Source organism: Engystomops pustulosus, chromosome 1 (assembly GCF_040894005.1).
Source record: "Engystomops pustulosus chromosome 1, aEngPut4.maternal, whole genome shotgun sequence".
Classification (NCBI taxonomy): domain Eukaryota; kingdom Metazoa; phylum Chordata; class Amphibia; order Anura; family Leptodactylidae; genus Engystomops; species Engystomops pustulosus.
Genome location: NC_092411.1, coordinates 48248262 through 48270406, shown reverse-complemented (window position 1 = coordinate 48270406; position 22145 = coordinate 48248262). Strand labels below are relative to the sequence as shown.

Below are 22145 nucleotides of genomic sequence, written 5' to 3'. Positions count from 1 at the left end.
GAAATGGCTCTTGTGTACATGTGTATTCAGAGCAGGAACAGATGTATGAGGATTTCATGGGTAAAGGTCCTTTTCAGTATAAAATTTGGGTGACCGTGGGCTTCCTAAAAGGCTTTGGCTATTACCCAAACCACCTATATTATAATCCACTACAATACAATAAATTGCCCTGACAGATATTGGGGCAGATTTACTTACCCGGTCCATTCGCGATCCAGCGGCACGTTCTCTGCAGTGGATTCGGGTCCGGCCGGGGTTCATTAAGGCAGTTCCTTCGACGTCCACCAGGTGGCGCTGCTGCGCTGAAGAGCATCGGAACGCACTCAAGTTCACCGGCCTATTCCTAGTGAAGGTAAGTGCAAGCTCCGCAACACATTATTTTTTTTAAATGCGGCGGTTTTTCCGAATCCATCGGCTTTTCGTTCGGCCCCCGATTTCCGTCCCGTGCATGCCAGCGCTGATGCGTCACAATCCGATCGCGTGCGCCAGAACCCCAGGGCAATTCAGGGGAAATCGGCGCAAATCGGAAATATTCGGGGAACACGTCGGGAAACCGCGAATCGGCCCCTTAGTAAATGACCCCCAATATGTTGTAAAGGGTTTTTTTCTGTGCTACCCAATGCATAGTATATGTCCTTCACATCAGAAGGGGTTAATTTACCCAGCAAACCCACAAAACAGCTGTAAAAGGAATCAGACAGCACCATTCTCTTTATAGTGGCAGAATAGAGTCACTGCAATTTAGCTCCCTTTTAAATAAATGGGAGTTGATCTACAGTAATATGTTCTGACCACTATACTATACACGCTTTACCTATTTATTAACTGAAGATCCAATGCCTAGACCTTACAATGATCAGGTGATATTTGATAAATGTATGAAACCAGAAGCAGACAGCTTCATACACTGTGTAGTAGTCTGCTTGGGCTATTTTGGATCATCTCCCAGTAAAATGAATAGGATTATAAACTGCAGCACTTGTAGGCCTTTAATTGTAGGTCCCAAACTGGCCCTTTAAATAGGTACTTTTTTCCATGACTTGGACATCTGCATCATGGATTTCAAGTATGCATGGAAACAAATCTATACCCTCTAAAGACCAACACAGATTTCCATTGATTTCATGTGAGTTTCAGATCAGAATCCATATTAAAACAAGCCATGTGGATGTGCCCAAGAGTCCCACTCACATGAAACATAAGATGCAGGTTCCTCACTGTAGTTTTTTGTAAAAATTTTAAAAGTAAAGTATTATTTGTGAAATTGTCCTTTGCTGCCACTTAGTGGACAAAGTTAGGAAGTGACGCGCTGCCTACCTTCTCCGTGTAGAATGCACAGCATTTGCACCATCACAAAAATAGAAACATGGGAATTATTTATACTCAATGACAAACACAATTGGGGGAATTCATTGAAATATCGATTACATTTTTCTGACATATAAATTACACATTTTTAGGCACACAAAAAAATGCAGGGCTGCACAAAAATAATAAAAATAATAATATGCATTTATATATATAGCACCATCGTATTCCATAGCTCTTTACAAATCAGTTTATGATGGAGGAGTCTCGATCCGAAAGATTTAGGCTACCTGCAGGCAAGTGATATGGCATCTACCATAAGTATAATTTCATCTAAAGCAAGTTATGCTTAAAATCTAGGCAAGTCTCTGGCTGTTGTAGAATTCAAGGTACCAAGGTACCGTATTTTTCAAAATATAAGGCACAAAATCCTTTGATTTTTTCAGAAATTAAAGGTGCGTCTTATAGTCCAGTGCGCCTTATATGTAAACCATACTTAGAGACAACAGCTGCCTTGAACTGAGCACAGGTCTGCCACCTGCTGGTCATTCATCCTTATAATCAGGAGCGCCTTATAATCCGGTGTGCCTTGTATATGAACCTAGAGGTTTTAGCAGCCATTTATTGATGGTGCACCTTATAATCCGGTGTGCCTTATAGTCCAAAAAATGCAGTAAGTGATATCTATTGGTTGCCTCTAAAAAACCAATGTGGATGGAGTGACCATATTGGCCACACTATTGAAAAGCTGGGGATACTCAAAGCAAAGTCTATGGAAAAAACATGCTTTGCTGCTAATGTAAATCCTTATGGGTAAACTGGCATTGATTCTGCTGCAGCTAACTCACAATGTTCTCATCCTGGATGGAGTTGATTTAAGCTATCAATATGGCAGAATTGGCCAAATAGCAGAATTTGGAATTCGTTATCACTACTTAATTTAGTAACATGATTCTTGATACCACAATTATACTTTTTTTCAGGAACTTGTAGCATGCTGCATAATCACTGTCTAGGAAGTCAATAAGAAGTAAATGTAGCATTGTTTATCAAATTAAAACCTTATTCACCCTAGATACAGCACATACATCTTTTTACTGTCACATAGGGAAAACTTTGGATTGTAAACCAGTCCTGATAGCAAAACTTTTGCACAGTAAAAGTGTCAAAAAATATAGATGCAACGCTCTGCATCCGATGAACATATTCTGATATTTATAAAGTTCTCTTACACTGTGAATACCCCATAACCATGAACACTTGTATATGCATAGATGGGAACATTGGATAGGTAGGGAGTTACCGGTCTCTATTTGGAGGGTTATCTGTAGAAAAGCTCTCTCTGTAGAAAATCAGTATTAAATATTAATGACATGGTACCATGAACTTTTACATAAGTTAAACCCCTCTATTTCAAATGTCTGCTGGCGATGTAATATAAATGGAAATTTCTTGCAGGGCTGCCTTTGGGGACAGAATAATTGGACTCCTGCCAGGGATCTTCAGTCCAAGTATTCCCTCCTTGATAAATTGTGCCGTTGTCTCTTTAAGATACTGATCTCTATAACAGCATGTACCTGTACACACTGCCACCACCAGTGCAGGTGATGCGGGGCGTCACATGGTCGCTGTGCACTGGGATATAGGATCCAGATCTAATGTCTGGATCTTCTCTCATAGTGCATGGCAGAGCATGGGAGAAGAGACTCCTTGCATCAACTGCACCATCTCACAGGCATGGTCACAGGCATTGCCACCCAAACCACCAACCAAATTTTATACTCAGAAATACCTTCCACTCATAAAATCCTCATACATAGGTTCTCTTAATATACATGCACTCAAGAGGCATTAGAGGCCTGAAAGAAGGCAGAAAGGAGGCATCATCCATTCCCCAATAGGAAGTGAATTCCAAACTTGTAGGGGCTGTAATAGTCATACAACCCAGGTTCCATGACAGTCTTAATCAGCTCCTGCCTAGTATATAGCATATGATTTGTTACAGTTTTACAGCTTTTGTCAGGAGAAAGGGCATTGTATACTTGTGTAATGTTGCTTGACAGGTTTGTTAAGCAGATTTTCATCTCTATGCCCAATACCTTGTTAGCTATTTCCCTTTAGGTGATTTAGCCACATTCTGTTTTGTTAGGGCAATAAGCTTTTTCTTCATGAACATTGTAGATGGTGAAACAGGAAAAGCAAATACCTGTCACACAAGACACGTCTTTGGTCAAATAGGATGGTCCCATTACTGAAAGGACAATCATGTGAAGTTTGTGCTGACCAAATAATTTTTTCAAACATACAGAACCAGGTGACCAATGTCTGAGACCATATAATACATAGACTGAGTTCACACCTCATTATGTGCCATACATTGTAAGGACACGTCAGGAGGATTCCGCCAGTGGGATCTATACAGTGGGATATGTCACCTGGGGACCGCCCCTGCCCTTTAATGTGCGGGGGAAGGGTGTACATGCTGCTGCTGGTGAACAGGGTGTTCCCCCAGTAATGTCACTGTCCTAACATTGACATCACCGGGTCCCTCCTGCCAAGAGACGTATGCGCTCAATGGGGCTGTGGGGAGGGATGCAGTACGCTGCATCTGCTCCCTATAGCCGTTCATTGATCTCTCATCCATTTTATGTGTTAATATTACGCTTGTATTAATTTCACACTAGTGTCTATAGCACACCACCTCTGTGTCTTCCCCTTAGGTCAAAGTGTTAGCTCGAGGGTTGGGTAGCAAGATTGAGTTTACCTTAGGGGTCCCCTAAATTGGCACTGTTTGGGGTAGGAGGTGATTTTCCTTCCATGTACCATCTCCAAGAAGACCATATCTTGCTGATTTGAGAGTGTGTATGGGAAGACCAGCTGGAGAGTTCCTCCATTCGTCCTAACTGAGAAACTTTTCCTTACCATGAGGGGATGGACAGGGTCTGTTTGCCTCCAATATAGGGGAATCAGAGCCTTTGCTGCTGAGATCAAGTGGGTGATTAAGCGTGTTGATGATAGGTGGATACCCCCAGACACACCAGTGGGAGAGTCAATTGTGTAGTAGGGTAGTGCAGCATACCATGCTAATCATGTCTTGCACCTTTTTCCAAAAGTCTTGGAATTTTGAGCATGTCCACCAGATATGTTGGAGTGTTCCGACTTCTTTTTCGCATCTCCAGCAATACCCATTTTCATGCAGACCCAATCTATGCAATAAGTCTGCTGTCTTATACCATCGTGCAAGTAACTTAAAGTGATTTTCTTGAAGACGTACACATCGGGAAAAACCATAGGGATGTTTCAGTATCCATATTTTCTCCTTCTCGTAGTGTCACCCCCAGCTCCTTCTCCCAAGACGAAATATATAGAGGATGATCTGGAGCCTTAGCCGTACCTATGCTATCGTAGAGATAAGATATCGTTGGAGCTTTTGGTGCCCCTACCGCAACCGCTATGTCCAGAAGGGGGTGTTCCTTTGGTGCCCCAAATATTTTAACAAAAGCTCAACACGATGATCTGAGTTGTAGTTTTATGAATTGTGCCCCTGTGTTCTGTCCTTAAGTTCGTTGTCCGTAATTGAGTATAGTTTCTGTAAAAGTTCCCTAACAGTCACGTCTTCGTATTTTGTCTACCAAGTTGGGGTGTCCATCCATTTGTCCATCACAGTCATGGGAGCTGGCATCAATGGTGAGGGGTACGGTGAGATCTTAAGCTTGTGGTTAATATTATTCCACACTTTAAACATAGACAGGACTATGCCATTGGGAAGGGGGGTATTCATGCCCTACTTTGGAGGTACCTCTTGGTGGTTCCCCAAGTTGTTGCCAATGTGTCCACCTCATCTGTTCGCTGTTTGAGCTCTACCACCCTTGAAGCATGCGCAGCCAAATAGTACATTTGCACATCAGGAAGGCCAAGTCCGCCTCTCCATTTTTTGCGGGTGAGAAGTGTGTGTGCCTGCCTGGGTCTCTTTCCTCTCCAAAAATAATGTGAAAACAGTTACCGTATTTCTGTGAAAAATATGTTGGGAATCAAGATTGGTAGCATCAATATGGGAAGTATGTATGCTTTAAGAACATCTTTCCTTCCCATCCAAGAAATATGGGGGAGGTTATACGTATCTAGGAGTTATTTTAACTCTGTTACTAATGGGGAAAGGTTTAGTTCATTTAGTTTTTTGATATCACTGGGTAACTTGATGCCCAGAGTTTTTATATGGTCGTCTCGCCATGCCAATGGGGATGTCGGCTTTAGTTTAACCGCTAGATGCTGCGTGAGAGTAATGTTTAAAATTTCGGACTTATTTAAATTCACCTTAAAATTGGCTAAATAATTGAACCTTTCAAGTGTTCCCGTATAGTATTGGCGGAATACTTGCGCTATCTCATCTGCACTGGACACCTTTGACCCAGTGGTAGTGTTAAGTGAGGATACATAAGTTCTGGCTTGTGCTTTCTTAAGTAATCTGGACATAATTTTGCTACATTTGTCTCCATGAGCGTAGAAGCGGTGTTATGCTCTGGCGTAGATCTTGGCAATTTGGATATTGAGTGCGTCTTTCAAACATTCCATTACCCTAAGCATTTATTTTTGTGTTGCTAGGCCTCGCGATTTTTTATGTTACCTCTTTAGTACTGCTAACTCAGTTATGAGCTGTCCCCTGGCCCCCATTTTCATTAATTACTCTCAAGTGAGGACTTTTAGTCCCTCCAACAGAACCAAGGGATCTTTGACTAAGTCCTTGTTGTCTGTAAAGGATAACGTCATTGTATTACTGAGTTCCTCCAGTAGGGATGCATCTTCTAATAGGGTATTGTTAAGTCTCCAGGTCCGGTCTCTAATGAGCAAGTGTGCTTGTTTAAACAGGGACATGGTCCGAGATGGATATCACACCTACAACCTGATGTATACCTGTAGATTGTGTGAAAATATAATCCAACCTCTGGTATGAACCATGAGGTCCCGAGTGGAAGGTGAAATTCGAGGACGTAGGATTAAGCAGATGCCAAGTGTCTATCAACAGGGAATCTTGTAATGCTATCTTAATCCTTCGTAGTGCACTAAAGGATACTGCAGAGTGTCCAGTAGAGGAATCAGTCAGTCGGTCCAATGTAATGTTTAAGCCACCTCCTATTATGAGAGTGCCCTCAGAGAACATTTTAATAGTATCTAGAGTATTGCATAACCACATGCTTTGTCCCTCGTTCGGAGCATATAATGATACAAAGTTATACATATGATCCCCAATAGGGCCTTTAACAAGCATGATCCTGCCCTCTGTGTCACCTTAGGAGTCACGGTGTGTAAATGGTAAATTCTTATGAAAACCAATAGTAGCCCCTTTGGAAGCAGAAGTAGGGTGACTACTGTGGTACCATTTGTCAAATAACGTTTTTGGTAGGCACGGAATGTGCTTATCTCTAAAGTGTGTCTCCTGTAATGAAATTACATCAGTCTGCAACTGTCTTAATAGGAGCAGGAGCTGGGTTCTCTTACCCTGGGAGTTCATCCCCTTGATATTCCAAGTGCAAACTTTTATACTAGTCATGTGAAGGGTTTTAAGTACGGTAGTACCGTGCCCAGTGTAGTGTACATCTCCAGAGCAGATTCTGGCGGATGAGAGATAGGGGGAGAGGTTGGGATGAGGTGGGGGGGGGGGGATATACATGTAATAAAAGTAACAAAGAACCAGTGCGGTATGATCCGCAGTTGTATGAGGTGGTTCAGGAATAGTGTTGACCCCTTAAATTTCGGGGGTCCACCCTTCTTGCACCTAGGCGCTGGAGTGCGAGGGGGATCTCTACTTCCATCTTGTTGAAGTAGGTGTATGAGTTTTCAGGCTGGAAACCTCATGTATATCACATAACAATATGCATAACAGCATTATGCAATATAATACAATAGAACATTAGAAACAGTAGTGTTTTATATTGGGGCTCACTGAAACTTAAGGGAGAACCTTCATGGTGTGTCGCACTCCTCTGTTCTCTTGGGGGCTTCGGAGGCTACACAGTTTTCCATGGAGATGAAGATCTCAGCGGCAGAAGCTCAATGTTGTCGTTTGCTGGTAGTCATGATGGGATTACTATCGGGTCCACCGCCAGATATCTCCACGCCTTGGTTAAATCCCATGGATGTCGAATGGTCACTTGTTGCGCATCCTTCACAAAGTGAAGCCCAAAGGGGAATAGCAATTTGTATGGGACTCCTTGCTCCCTGAGCTTTGCTAGTAGCGGTTGTAGCACCCTGCGCTTGGCTAGGGTCGTAGCTGCTAGGTCCTGAAAAATCACCAGCTTGGCGCCCTCGTATTGCAAGCCTTTTCCCCGGGCTTTTTGGAGTATGGCCGCTGTGTCAATATAGCTCAATAGGCCGCAAATCACATCACGTGGTAGATCTGTTGCGGACGGCTTTGGTTTAAGTGCACTCTTTCTATGGTTACTCTTGCCGCTTTCTCTTCTCCTATAAACTGACTGAAAATGTGTTTCATGATAGCAGGTAGTGCGTCTGAGGCCCAGCTTTCCGGGAGACCTTTGAGGCGTATATTCTTCCTCCTACTCCTATTTTCCTGATCTTCTAGCATTAGTATGACCTGGTTGATCTGATCATCTTTTGCTTTCAGCTTCTCTATCACAGCTTCAGCATAATCAGTCATTTCCTCCTGGGCTGCCTCCAGCTCCTCTACCCTGTGCCCCATGTGCCTCACCTCTATCTTTATTTCATTTAGCTCTTTCATGATAGGCTATAGAGCTGAGGTGATTATGACTTTCAGGGCTGTCTGTGAGATGCCGAGCAAGTGGCGTCCGTGTCGGAATGCACATGATTTGTCGACGCCATCTTAGATTTCGGCCTGTGGTAATTGAGATCGGCATTCTCCCAGGATTTCTTACTGAAACCTCAGTTTTTTCCAATTGTATTGGGCTATACTTATTCCCCATACCGCTGCCACCTAATTTTACCATGTTTATGGCTGTTCTGCCCAAGTAGCTTCAGGTTTCCAGCCTCTCACACATGGAGTTCACAGTCTAAGCTGCCTTTCAGTGCAGTGACTAGCTCCGCCCCACACGTGGTTCAACATTTTCGATGCTTATTTGTTCTTCTTATGATGCACCAAAAATAATAAAGAGAACCTTTTATCAGGAAGGTCATTTTTACATGATGACAGGTTCCAAAAGCCTTTGGCTAGTTGATTTTCAAAAATGCCTTTGTTGTGCATCTAAATAATTCCCGTGCTTTTTTACATTATCTGGCTCCCTGTCAGCAATGTGTGGTGAGTCCTGGGGATAGGGGGATAGTTAAAGTGGAAATTGCTTATGGTGGTGAGATGACATAAGCGGGAGGAGGTAGCAGGGAAGAGGTAAGGGAGGGGGAGGGCAATGAGTGAGAATGAGGGGGAGGAGAAATTGGGGACAAGATGACTTGTATAATTAGAACGCCCCTCTCCAGGAATCACTAATTACTGCTGGCAGGGAGCAGCTAATGTTAAAGAAATAATTAAAAAGCAGTGGAATTATTCAGATGTACGATAAAGGTATTTTTTAATCAACTTGCCAGAAGCTTATGATACCTGTCATCCTTTAAAAATGACCTTCCTGATGGCAGGTTCGTGCGCCACAATATATATTCTCCCAGTGCAAATAACTGCTAAAATTGGGTGGTAAAAAAGAACATCTAGCACCAAAAATAATGAATGTCCCCACTGTAAATATATATATAAACAGAATGTTAGAACATTCATCAGTTCAAACAATAGAAGCAAGGATATTGCTCTCAAGAGCTTACAATCTATGAAGACAAACGGGTCATGTCTGGAAGACTGTAATTCACGTGTCCCCTGTTTAAATGGAGCCAATGAAATCAACTGATAAAGATGCCATCAGTCTCTACCAGTTCTGGTTGACTGGAACAGAGCCATCCATGTGTTGAGGAATGTAGTGTCTTAGATATTATACATTGATACATTTTGTTTAAAAGATATATGTATATTTTTTTTGTTTAATTTTTTTTTGGTGCGAATTGGTGGTACACAAAGATAAGAGTTAAATTTCATCTTCACAGTTCAAAACCTTTTGGTCTTGTGGCAATTCGTTCCACCTCGCTCCACTATCTAACATCAAGCGTAAATTATAGCACAATTCGTCTGCCAAATACACAGGCCCTGCGTGCCACAAATGATAAATGCCCCCCATTTACTGCACAGTTCCTGCAGTGTATTCCTTGGTGGTCACTATGCTCTGACAGGTTTCCCTGTTCTTTGACCTGTAGTAGCTCACTGCAGTTTCCATGTATCCTGAAAACTATACACATTTCTAAAACTGTGCCAACCTGATGGCTTTCCATCCCCCTCTACTGATGACATACACCATTGTGCATGCTCCCTACTCCCAGAAAAACATCTAGCAGCTCTTCACTATGACATTTCGCACAACGAAACCTAGAAGACAAATAGTTGTCATTCAGGTTCCTGCATAAGTACAAATACACGTTACACAGAAAAGCTGCCATACATGCACGGCATGGAAAACATATTCAACATTATGTAAAAGTAAAATGGAAAACCATATCCTACAATATCCAAAAGCAAAAATATCCTTACCTTCTCTTCAGAACAAGATTTGGAATGTTTTCCTTGAGTTGACTACTAATACGTATGTCTTACCACTAGCCAATCGCACAAAAGAGTAAGATAGGGGAGGAGCAGGCCCTTAGGCAAATATTTCTAAGCAGTCCAAAACTCGGCATGTTACAAAACATAATAGTATAGCAAAACTGTAACTGGAAAACTGCACTGGCCATACTAGAGGTTTATAGTGCCCCAAATCTGCCCTCTGATATACAGTACCAGTGTTTAAAGACCTTTAGTTGGCACCTGTAGTTTTGGTAATGACCTGCTCTAATTCTGCATTATTTTGAGATGATATTTTGTGATGAGTAAAGGAGACAAGTTTTTGAATAAGAAAAGTAATGAATGTTATAACAGATGTAGGAGTTTTATTATACCATTAATATGTTACAAAAATAGTACATGATCTTTGATTGATATTATATGCCCTGTTTGTAGCATAGAATTAATTGACAGTGATGAATTCCTGGCCTATTCCTCCCTATATAATAGTAAAGAAGAGGAAGCATAGGCACCATCATCAATTAATAAGAGGAATAATTAGGCTGCGTTCACACATTGCCTCACATTTATTATTCCCTTTCTGACAGAAAACTGGCAAAGAGGCCATACAACAAGCCCAATCTCTGCCACTCTTTGTGTTTTTTTGTGGGAGTGGGGTGGGCAGCAGGCGGGTGATGTTATGAATGGCCTGGACCACTGTATGTAATATAGACTTTTCCGGAGGACTCTATAGTTACAATCTCCACCAAATCAGACCTGGTCTAAACAGTTCAGGTTTGGCGATGGTGACTAAGGAGGTGTGGGGTGTAACATTAGGGGGTGCAGGGGGTGAGGTTGCAACCAGGTCCAAGAGGCCTAGGGGCCCATAAGATGTCACTTTCCCATATGAGAAGACTGGTTCTATAAATCACACAGAACTATAAACCATATGCACTGGGGCCCATCAGCTTCTAGTTATGTCACTGACTGTCACTAAGTTGGGGCATATTTACTTACCTGTCCGACAGAGTTCACCGAAAGTGCAGTGTCCGCTGATAATGCTAAGGTTGTAGCTAGAAGAAGTGGTCATGGGGATAAGGGCCTACTTGACAGGCTCACTTTGAGTATTTCACTTTTACACTTTTGCTTTTTAGGCAAAACATAACAACTGTCTATCCCTGGGAAAGGTTACTAATAGGTCGGGCACCAGCACCATTTCATTCTGGATATTTAATCGAATCTGCAACGTACAAATGGAAATGTGACTGTATTTCTCATATATTAACAAACATGTAGAAAGGTGCTCATATTCAGCATTTGGACAAGCAGAGCTGCAGTACAAAGGATGGAGGAAAATGGTGCAAACTAGTGGTCTAATAATCACAGCTGAAAAGCAAATTCAACAACACTGCCAATGCATAGGGTGGGTAGTTGTTGCAAATAGCGCCATTTCCATGTTAGGAGCTGCCTAGGGAGACTGATCACCTGATCCCCTCACTAGGTCTCCAAAAAATTTTGTAATTATAGCTGGAGCTACTGCCTAGGAGGGAAATTGTCTGTAACCAATGATATGCTGTGTTGTTACTGTAAAGCAAGCTGGAAGCTGATATTGAGAGTGCTGCCACCTCACTACGGGAGTGTAAAAACTTCTGGGGGGCGAGAACACATGGTCTGAGGGTTCGGTCAGCATTTGAGAAACAAGTCCAGTGTGCAGCTCCTGCAAATGCTGCTATCCAGATGCACTACCAGGAAGCAGCGGTGTCTCAGGCCAGCTGCCTGACACCATGGGCAAGTCAGGGGACTAATCCCCAGAACAGAGTTCCACTTTCCGGACTTGGCTTCATCTTACCCAGCCAAGCCTGCAGCTACTACCAAGCTATGAGCAACCCTTCCCTTGGACCAGCCGTCTCCTACCAGCTTTCCAGCCTGCTGAACCTGCTGTTGACGTTAGGCCGTTGCCTGATGTTCAAGTTCAAATTAAAGAACAGTGAGTTGATTTGCACAATGTGCCTCCGTGTGATCCCTGGATCAGGCTGCTTCACCATCACAGGCTCCTCCAATATTCTTGCTGAAGACATGCCAGGCTCTAGGCCTGTCCTCCGGTCCCAATACCAAGCACCGTGACCACAGCGTGCCGAAGGCCGCATTAGCCAGCCACTCTGAAAGGTTCTGAAAGGTTATTCCACTTATATTCTTTATTTCTCTTAAATGACTGCAGAAGTCAATTGCAGGGCATAACCATTTCCATATACTGAATAAATTATAATTTAGATTGCTTGTAAATATATATATATATCTTATATCATACATCCATCTTAGCTGTACATGGCTTTGTCTGCTGAGATTCAAAGGAATTTACTGTGGGTTTAAAGTGAGGTAATCATTTCGTGTAGTCCAGGGCCTAAAAAACCTGTTTCTGTATTTATTCTTAGAAGAGCCTTGTAGTTATATATCTGAGCTGTATTGGTATTTATGTTATGTATTTGTGAATTAACATATTTTAATAGGTTTTTACAATGTTTACTGTTGGAGGTCACCTGTTATTAAACAGATTGTATCATTGGCTGGCAGCCCATAACATTTTAGAGAAAGTATTCCATAGTTTATAAAATGGGTTCTGCCATGGTTCAGGCTGCTGTTGTTGAGTGCAAGTTGGTGATAGAAATTTTGTGGAGTAAGAGAGAAGACAGAGTTCCAGCCTGCAGACCACCACTGCAGGGTTGAAGAAGAGTGTTTTAGCTCTAGAATTAAGGGGATACTTCACAGGCACCAGCCTGAAAAAGTCATCTAGACCGGAAGAATAGCAGGACTTAAATAATAATAATAATTACGCAGCACTACACAGAGTTTTTATCAAATCAGTCCCTGTCCCCAAAGGGGCTCACAAACTAATCAACCTACCAGTAAGTTTTGAAGTGTGGGAGGAAACCGGAGGAAACCCACGCACAAGTGGAGAGAACATACAAACTCTTTGCAGATGTTGAACTGGATGGGACTTGAACCCAGGACCCCAGAGCTGCAAGGCTGTAGCGCTAATCACTTAACACTCATGCTGACTTAAAGCCAATACTACTACAGCCTAGCCTGTACTGTATCATTTAATTAATGATTTTCGTTTTGAATTTTGGTTTGGACAATATAGGAACTACTGTTTCCACAAGTGTCCCTGGGCTTTCTGCTTAACATCACAGTCCTTCCCTTTAACACCAGCCTAAGACTGATACATCCATGAGTACCATAGCTGGATTGTACCATAGCTGGATTGTACCATAGCTGGATTGTACCATAGCTGGATTGTAAGTAAGCCTTGGTGGACATGTTGCAATACCACATTTGTATCATATTAATAGGAAACTGGCATCCTGTAAATGGTTGTAATGCTCTACTATAGACTGCACAAACATATATAGCAAAAAGATTATATGTCAACGAATCACATGTCAATAAGAAAACAGGCACCATCTGCGCTGTTAACCCCATAGTGATGCGGCCTGAAAAGGCTTTAGTGACCTGGCATTTTAAGCAAATTTTCGTAACTTTAACTTTTTTTTTTTGCCTGTTACCTTATTTTTATTTGGGGTTAAAAGTGAAAAAAAGTATTTTTTGTCATTTATAGTCCATATTTTTTTAAAAATTTCAAATGAGCTCAAAATGATTATTATCAATGAATTCCCTACTTTGTTACGGTTGTTTTGATATACAATGAGGCAGATTTACTTACACGGTCCATTCGCGATCCAGCTGCGCGTTCTGTGCGGTGGATTCGGGTCTTCCGGTGATTCACTAAGGTAGTTCCTCCGACGTCCACCAGGTGTCGCTGCTGCGCTGAACTTCATCGAAATGCACTGAAGTTCACCAAGCCGGGCCGAGTGCAGGTAAGCGCGTGTCCAGCGACACTTTTTTTTTTAAAATGCGGCGGTTTCCCCGAATCCGTCAGGTTTTCGTTCGTCCACGCCCACGATTTCCGTCGCGTGCATGCCGGCGCCAATGCACCACAATCCGATCGTGTGTGCCAAAAAACAGGGGCAATTCAGGGAAAATCGGCGCAAAACGGAAAAATTTGGGTAAATCACTGTAGAAACACGATTTGGGCCCTTAGTAAATGACCCCCAATATGTATAGTCTTGGGCAAATGGGAAGACAATGGCAGTGTTTTTTGTAGTGTAGCGGGGGACTTTTTGTATTATATGGGGAAGTGCAAATCTATTTTTATGAATACTGTATTTGTTAATTTTTGATATGTGTGTTTTTACTTTTTATGTCCCCCATGAGGTTATACATTTTAATTTTACTTTATTCTTTTTCTTTTACAAGTTTTCCCCTGTAACTGGGGCATCTACAAGAGGGGGAATGACCACCTGTCAGACCTGTACTAGGTCTAATGCTAGGTCGCATCTCCCTTCTTCCTAGGTTCTTTGGGTGTTTCTGACGTCTAAAGTCAGCGGGTGCTCCAAAACAAGTTAGGATACATTCACACGCTGTGCAGGCTTACCACCGTGTGCTGGAGTGAAGGAGGATGTGGCCCCTCCTTCCTCCATAGATAATAGCGGGACATGCTATGCTCTATCTTTTTGCGGTGTGCAGCCCGGATCGGTGCCACTCATGTGCCGTCCAATTTGCGGCCGCATGTACGTCCCCGCAGATGGCCATGTGAATAAGCCCTTATTATAACCCCCCCCCCAATAATAAAAACAAGATGCAAAAACTATGAATAAAGATAAAAAATCATATGGTGTCCCTTGCCTCCAATACCCCTTCCAGGTCTCTTACCATTTCCATGGTGCATTGACGAATAACACATACACAGCAAACAATAGTTTACAGTGTAAGGCCACATGCACACGAATGTGTGACCGACATGCCTTAGCCGAGCGGGCACACGTTCGGGGCCATGGAGAGGAGAATGGGTGACCCCTCCCCTCTCCCTAGAGATACATGGCGCACAACGCCCTAACACAGAGAAAGATAGGACATGTGCTATGTTTTCCCTTGTGTAGTGAGCGGTACGGTGCAGCACCTCTCCATGCGGCCATTGCCGTCTATGAGGGACCTATGAACAAACATATGTCCCCCCGACGGTCGTGTGCATGGCGCCTAAGGAAGCCTTATTGGGCTGTAATATAGGATACAAACAAAGGTCCTGTGGATTGTTGTTTGCCTACCGTGTGTCATCGATGGGTGTGGTAAGCTGACATGCCAATGACAGCTGAGAAAGACTGCCCAGGATGCATACTCGTGCAGGAATAGGACTTGCTCTATCTTTTGCATTTTGGGCAGTCTGCTGTTGCAAAGGTCATAGGGCCATGCAGCAGTGGATTATAATACAGGCGGTTTGGGCAGCATGCCCAGGGCCACTCAAAACACCCATCAATTTCTATACTGAGGAGGACCTCCACTTACGAAATCCTCATACAAACGTTAATGCTCTCAATACCGTGTACACAAGAGCCATTTTAGGACCATTGAAGGTCCTCCAAACATCTTGAAAGCACAGATTGAAAGCAGACAGAAGGGACGTATCCTCCATTCTCCAAGAAGCTTCATTCTAGTACCATATGTAGTAAGTGATCCCAGACTTGTACGGGTTATAATATTCATACAGCCCAGTCTTAATCCATTCATGGGGTCATGGATTCCTCTGCTATAGGCATGAGTCCATAGAAGAGACTGGGATATGCTAGCAGTAGAAACAATGGCTAGCACATGTCCAGCAATTAGCTTCTGTTCCAACACTCACAACTTTTTTTGTTGTGCATCTATTTGATCCTGACACTTTTCCTGAACTTCAAGTTTTTCCAATACTTTTTTGGTGCAATTCATAGCGCAAAATATGACCATCAAAAAGGAAGTCTACCAAGTACTATTACACCTTCTTTAATGGGGAGTCATTTCAGACATTTTCTTTTATGCACTGTTAAGGAGATCGCAATGGTTTCGGACGCCATCTTGACTACTGTCCGCCATCTTAGATACAGCGGCCATGTTCCCTGACCACTGTCCAGTTAATGTCATGATTCAAACTTCATTTTATGTAACCTGTTTGATCGCCTGTCAGCTAATACCCTTTGACATTTAATGAGAAGTCAGTCTGTCCTCGATGCTGCATGATATTATGATTCTGGAGTCCACTTATCTCCTTCTGGCAGAGGAAATTAGTATAAACAATATCTGTGTACAAGGTCTCTGAGAACTGAGCACAATTAATTATTTTTTTTCCCCAGAATGTGCTGATGACCAATAACTTTACAGTTTACTATTCACGCCTACTCTTCTGTCTGTGATATTATGATTTTGAGATATTAAACGGGAGAAGATCTTGACATACACTAAGAGACTGACGTGTGTCTTAGTTTTTATGTTCAATCATGAAAGGGTTAATTAGGACTCACCTTACAAAAGTCAAGAGGGCTGTTGGGGCCCTGCATAAAAATCCCTATCATGCACCAAATAACTAAGGCCCTGCGACACAATCTAAAATCACACTAATAACCTGAACAATTTGTGCGCCAAAAAAATGGACCTTGTGAAATAAATTATTAAAAAAAAAACAGTGCATTCTGGAAGCATTTTTATTGTGCCTTGACGCACATTGCAAACACATTTGGCAAAATAAATACATGTTTTGGAATGCATTTGCAAAGCGTTTCAAAATGCAATGGAAATGAATCCAAAACGCTAAGTGTGAACACGACCTCAGGGTGCATTGACACTGTATATTAGACATTACATCGAAACAGGGAAACATAGTATTTTCAACATGTATCACCTAAAAACTGGTTACAGTACTTTCCAATGAAAATTTATATGCACTTTGTGAATTTACCCTGAAGATACAAGGAATCTCTACAAGGTTGTACAGAATGATGAGGGTGTGGATGGGCGGGTTACAGGTGAAGAATATCTGCATTGTGAGATAAGAACGTGACTCATGGCAGTAATACTTTACTTCCTTCTCAATATTTACTTGTCATGGCTATAGATTCTGAAAGGTGAAAGTATTGCAGTGATTTTATTAGCCTGTTTCATATAAGACCAGTAAGACTACTGATAAATGTGTAAACACAACAGTCTCCATGGTAAGGCGTGTGTCTACGCTGACATTACTAATCCCTTACATTCTGCAGGTCAGCAGCCTATGCACATTTATTGCTGTCATCGCAACCTTTGTATTGTATTTCTGCAAACAACTTGTTTGTTAAATATGACAGTTCATCAATAATATTGTCAGCAAACTACACATTATAGGAAATCTACCATCAGGAATCTACTAACTGGATCCTGCTTCTATTATCATCATTACACTCTCCTTGGCTAATCCTTCCTACTACTCTTACTAAAATCTGGTGAGCCTGCATTTACTGCGCATGTGCCTGAACAGCACTACTGGGGTGTGGAGTAGCCTTAGCTTCCAGCGCTTAGACATGTCCCAGTAGTCTCCAAAAGTAATTTGCATATCAGAAAGATAAAGATTTTAGTTAGTTAGACTAGGTAAAAGAATTAACCAAAGACAGTTCAGGGATCACAACAGAAGCAGGAATCTACCATCAGATCTTGCTCATTTGGTAGATGCCTGATTGTATATTTCTTTTAAAAAGCTGTTTCCCCCTCCTATTCCTCATATACATGCATCCCCAGATTGGCTGAGCTTGCACATATTCTTTAGGGGATCTACCTTCAGTGAGCTTGAGCCTAAGAAGAGTAGAGAATGTATTGCTAAATGGCACTGGACAACTTTGCCCTAAAAATCAGTTGTATTAATAGTTGTTATAAGACGTATTCATTTTATTAGGATTAAAGCACTTTTAGACACAAAATCATTTGCCGGTACTGTCTTTGTATATCTCTACCACATGCTGCAAATAATCCTCAAAATCCTAATGATTTGATCTGGTGGTCAAATATTTCTGTAATATTTACCCTTGGCCTTCATTCTTTGCAATGTAAATGTTAGAAGGTGTGGGAGACACAGAATAACGTTTGCACAAATTTTGGGTGTTTTTTGTTGTGCCAGATTGCAGGGGTATATGCAACAGATGTGACCCCAGCCTTGCAATAGTTCTTACAGTATCGGAACTACAGTTCACCCAGAAGACAAGGATTCCTTGCGTTATATTTCTGTATGATGCAAGGACTCCAGTCCTGTGCAATCAGTGCAGTCCATGGGATTGGACCAACATACGGGTCTATTTCCATGGGTTGCACACAATGTGGGGCATTAATCAATTTACCAAATTATAGTAAAACTATGTAAGTATCGGAAAAGCGCCAATATTGTGGTGCCAACACTTCATAAATGAGGTGCAACAGGCTCAGCATGGGAAAGTCAGTTTTCTGTCAGAAAGTCAGTAATAAATTCCCCCTAATCTATATGTGCCATTATTTTACATTGTACATCACATTGGCACAGTACATGAAACCTTTGCCTTGGCCAGCATCCCTACTGTTGGTATTTGGAGTCATAAATTGACATTGTACAGCAGAAAAGGTGAGCAATCACCATGCCATGGAAATAAATTACTTCCCAATATTTATCACTACATCTAAATTCACATAGATGACAAGAAAAAGAGAAAACAGTAGTAGAGCTTAATGTAATATTTTACTGTGCACTGAAATAGTGATGCAAGCTATGGGTATCTGTACACGTTGCAAGATGGTTGTGGGGATTCCCCCTTGTGATAATCCCGCATCCTTTCCCTAAGCATCAGAAACCAGATGAAATTGTCTTGTTTCTGAAGGCGTGATCTTGCAGTGGGGAAAGTATAACTTTGCAATGCATCAGGGTCCACACCATTAAGGAACAGGTCCACAGCGGAAGGTGCCATTTCCACAAAGTGTGTGTGTGGGATTATCATCAATCCCATGCACTACAATGCTAACGTATTATGCAGCGTATTTACCCCACAGAAATGCAACATGGAAAATCTGCAGGTAGTTTGCAACGGGTGTAGTTACCCTTAGTTTGTGTTAACTTGTTCAGGTTTTTGAAGACAAAATCAGAACTGCTAAAAAAAGTTGTCCATTAGATTTTCTTTGCCTTCACAAACTCTATACAACACATGTTTTTTAAAGTGTCATGCAAAAACATTTCAAAACTGCTGCCCTCTTGAGACTCATTCAGAAAGATGTTTTCCCAATGATAGCCAGCTCTGCTACATGCACCGCACTAACCTCCACCGGAAATACACTGTGCTACTATAATAATGTTATGTTTTAGGAAACCCGGCTTCCTTACCTTGCAGTCAGGGAGCAGAGGAGCAGTGCCTTAGGCTTGTCCTGTTCCTGGAGCGATATGATTAGAATGTTATGTACAGTAATCCACAGAGAGATGCATTACTCATTTATTATGCAGAGACCTGCTGTAAGGCCGCTTAAAGGAAGGGTTTTATTTTTAGCCAATGAGATAGGCTGTTTGCTTTTCTTCTTGGCAGAATGCAGAAATAGTTTTCAGCAGTGCATAGCTTTAATGCTTGATAGATTAGCCCTGAATGTAGTCAAGGATTGCCCTTCCCTGCTGATGGCTGTTTATTCTGTACGTGGTTTTGCAACTCATCAGAATGTCATTTTCTAACATTATTCTGTATTACACTTTCCAATTCTTGACAATAGAAAGAAACATTGATACATATCATAATTTCAGTGCTTGTAGTGTAAGCCGACCTTCAAAGACTGGACCGCCTTAGCAAAAAATATCATGTGGGGCAACTACCATAAAGTTTGGGAACAACCTGAGCACTATGCAGGTACCCTGATTCCAAGAATAATAGTAAACTATCATTCTAACAGTCTCTGCATCTACGTAGGATTACTATCTCTTACTGCAACATATCATCATAACGCATAATCAGAGGAATTGGTGAATATTGATACGGTATGTAGAGCAGCCAAATATTTATAGTGCTATTGAATTAAAAACAGGTAAAGGCTGGCAATAATGGTGATTCTCATGAGTTTACCACGGCCAGGGTGCATTGTTCAATTATGTGCATTTGAGTCTGTGAGGGGACATGTATCATAATATTTTGGGTCATTTTGGGGGATTTTTTGCACAATTTTTTGTCGCAGTTAATAGATTCTTCTCTAATTTGAGTCTGTTTTGGATGCCGGCTTAGCTACAGCACTTAGTGGTTTTGAGTGTCTGCGCCTTATTTGACATAGTGAATAGGTGTTCTGCAGATGTTTGCACTGCATCTATCTTTATTTTGCATATAAAAAGTTGCAAATAAAAACCAGCAAAAACTCACGTGTTTTGAGGAGGTGCACTTGAAAAAAAAGGCCCTTTTCATTACTGGAAACAAAGGTCTAGGCTTCCCAAACGAAAAATTAACTGTTTGCAACACAACATCTTTTTGAGTGGGATTATTGTCAATCCTAATGTGCATATTTAAAAATATTATCAGACTCTATTTCCTATACATTATAATAACTTTACTTTAACTTTACGTCTAGGCATGTACAACTAAATGTAGTCTGGACATTGTACATACATAAAATTTTATAAATCTTTGTAAATAGAGATAACTAGTCTGCATTTGTAAATTCCCTTCTAAAATCCTTGGGGTAATATGGTATGTAACTGCTGTGAGCAGTGGCGTATTAGGGTCCACTGGGCCCCAGGGGAAAATTCCTAATGGAGTCCCCCTACTTCTTAACTGTGACAACCGACATTACTGCTAAGCATTTCTGCAGGGTAGACAATAATGAAATAAAGATGACCATTTTTATTGTACCATATCTACATGATTGATAAATATAGTACCAGAACCAAGTTACTACATAGTTAGTATTGGACAGGAACTATGATTACTACATACATACAGGGCCAGAACCAGGCCTCCACAGATTAAACCAATTTTTCCAAATATATGAAAAAAATGGGAAGCACTGAAAAAGAGACCAGGACCAGGATTACTACATATATAGGGCCAAAACCTGAAAGACGAATTAGACAGACAGCCTTATACTGCACCAGATGAATCTCAGTGGCACTACTACGGTCCAATGGTTGCTACGGGGCCCGTGAGGTTCAGGGGCCCGGGGATGCACTGTCCCACTCCCTGCAGTGCTTTGCCACGGCCGGGGGTAAGTGGTCCGGGGCCCCCCCGCACGCCCCCCCCCCCCCGCCGTCTGAATGCCACTGGATACCCACCTGAAAAACCGCCTGAACACCCATACAGCCCCTAAATTTCCTAAAAGGTAAGTATATACAGATGTATTTATCTGTATGTATGTATGTATTTATATGCATATACTGTGTATATACAGTATGTATATACTGTGTATATGAGTATATACTGTTTATATATGCATATTCTGTGTGTGTATATATATATATATATATATATATATATATATATATATATATATTGTGACAGGACCAGGGGAAAAGTGTTAAATGGTGGGTATGTTTCCGCTAGGTTTCTGTCCTACACTTTCTAGGAAGCCAAAACCTGATCTGGAAGAGCTGGCTGCTGCAGTTTGGAGTGTAGGGCTTGGTCCATACTCTGCTCAGCCACTCCAGGTGATTGAGGTGATTGGGGCTAATCACCAGCAGCTCTGAGGTGCACAAGAGGAGTCTCTCTGCTCCTGGGAAAACCTTATATGTGAGTGGCTAATTACTGTAGTTGGGAAGCTGTACAGTAGGTACAGTTTCTTGGTAGTGAGGAAACTACTGTATTGTATAGTTAGTGGCCAGACGGCCTAGGATTTTATTTCTGTATTGTTTTTGTTTTGCCTTTTTTCCTGCTTGAAAGAAGTTAATAAAACTGGTTGCGGCCAGTTGCATCCAACTTGTCTGGAGTGGACTGTGACTGTGATGTGCCAAAAAGTGCTCGTCTATCCCAGAAGACGGCGATCCCAGAGCTAATCCCATTACAATACTGTGTATATATGTAAATATTATGTATATGTGTTAATACTATGTATATGTCTATATACACTCACCGTCCACTTTATTAGGTACACCATGCTAGTAACGGGTTGGACCCCCTTTTGCCTTCAGAACTGCCTCAATTCTTCGTGGCATAGATTCAACAAGGTGCTGGAAGCTCCTCAGAGATTTTGGTTCATATTGACATGATGGCATCACACAGTTGCCGCAGATTTGTCGGCTGTACATTTATGATGCGAATCTCCCGTTCCACCACATCCCAAAGATGCTCTATTGGATTGAGATCTGGTGACTGTGGAGGCCATTTGAGTACAGTGAACTCATTGTCATGTTCAAGAAACCAGT

At 41.8% G+C, this 22145-nt stretch overlaps 1 protein-coding gene across 2 annotated transcripts in view; it reads right to left on the bottom strand.

The window, feature by feature from the left end:
- CAST (calpastatin) overlaps positions 1 to 19264 on the bottom strand; it is a 120348-nt gene extending 101084 nt beyond the window's left edge. Inside the window, exon 1 of one of the 2 annotated variants that reach the window (XM_072139879.1) lies at positions 19146 to 19264. The gene's annotated coding sequence lies outside the window, so the exon portion shown is untranslated. Of the gene's footprint in view, positions 1 to 9901; positions 9921 to 19145 lie in introns of those variants that run through there. The other variant, XM_072139889.1, reaches the window with a different exon arrangement.
- Positions 19265 to 22145: the final 2881 nt, after the last annotated feature.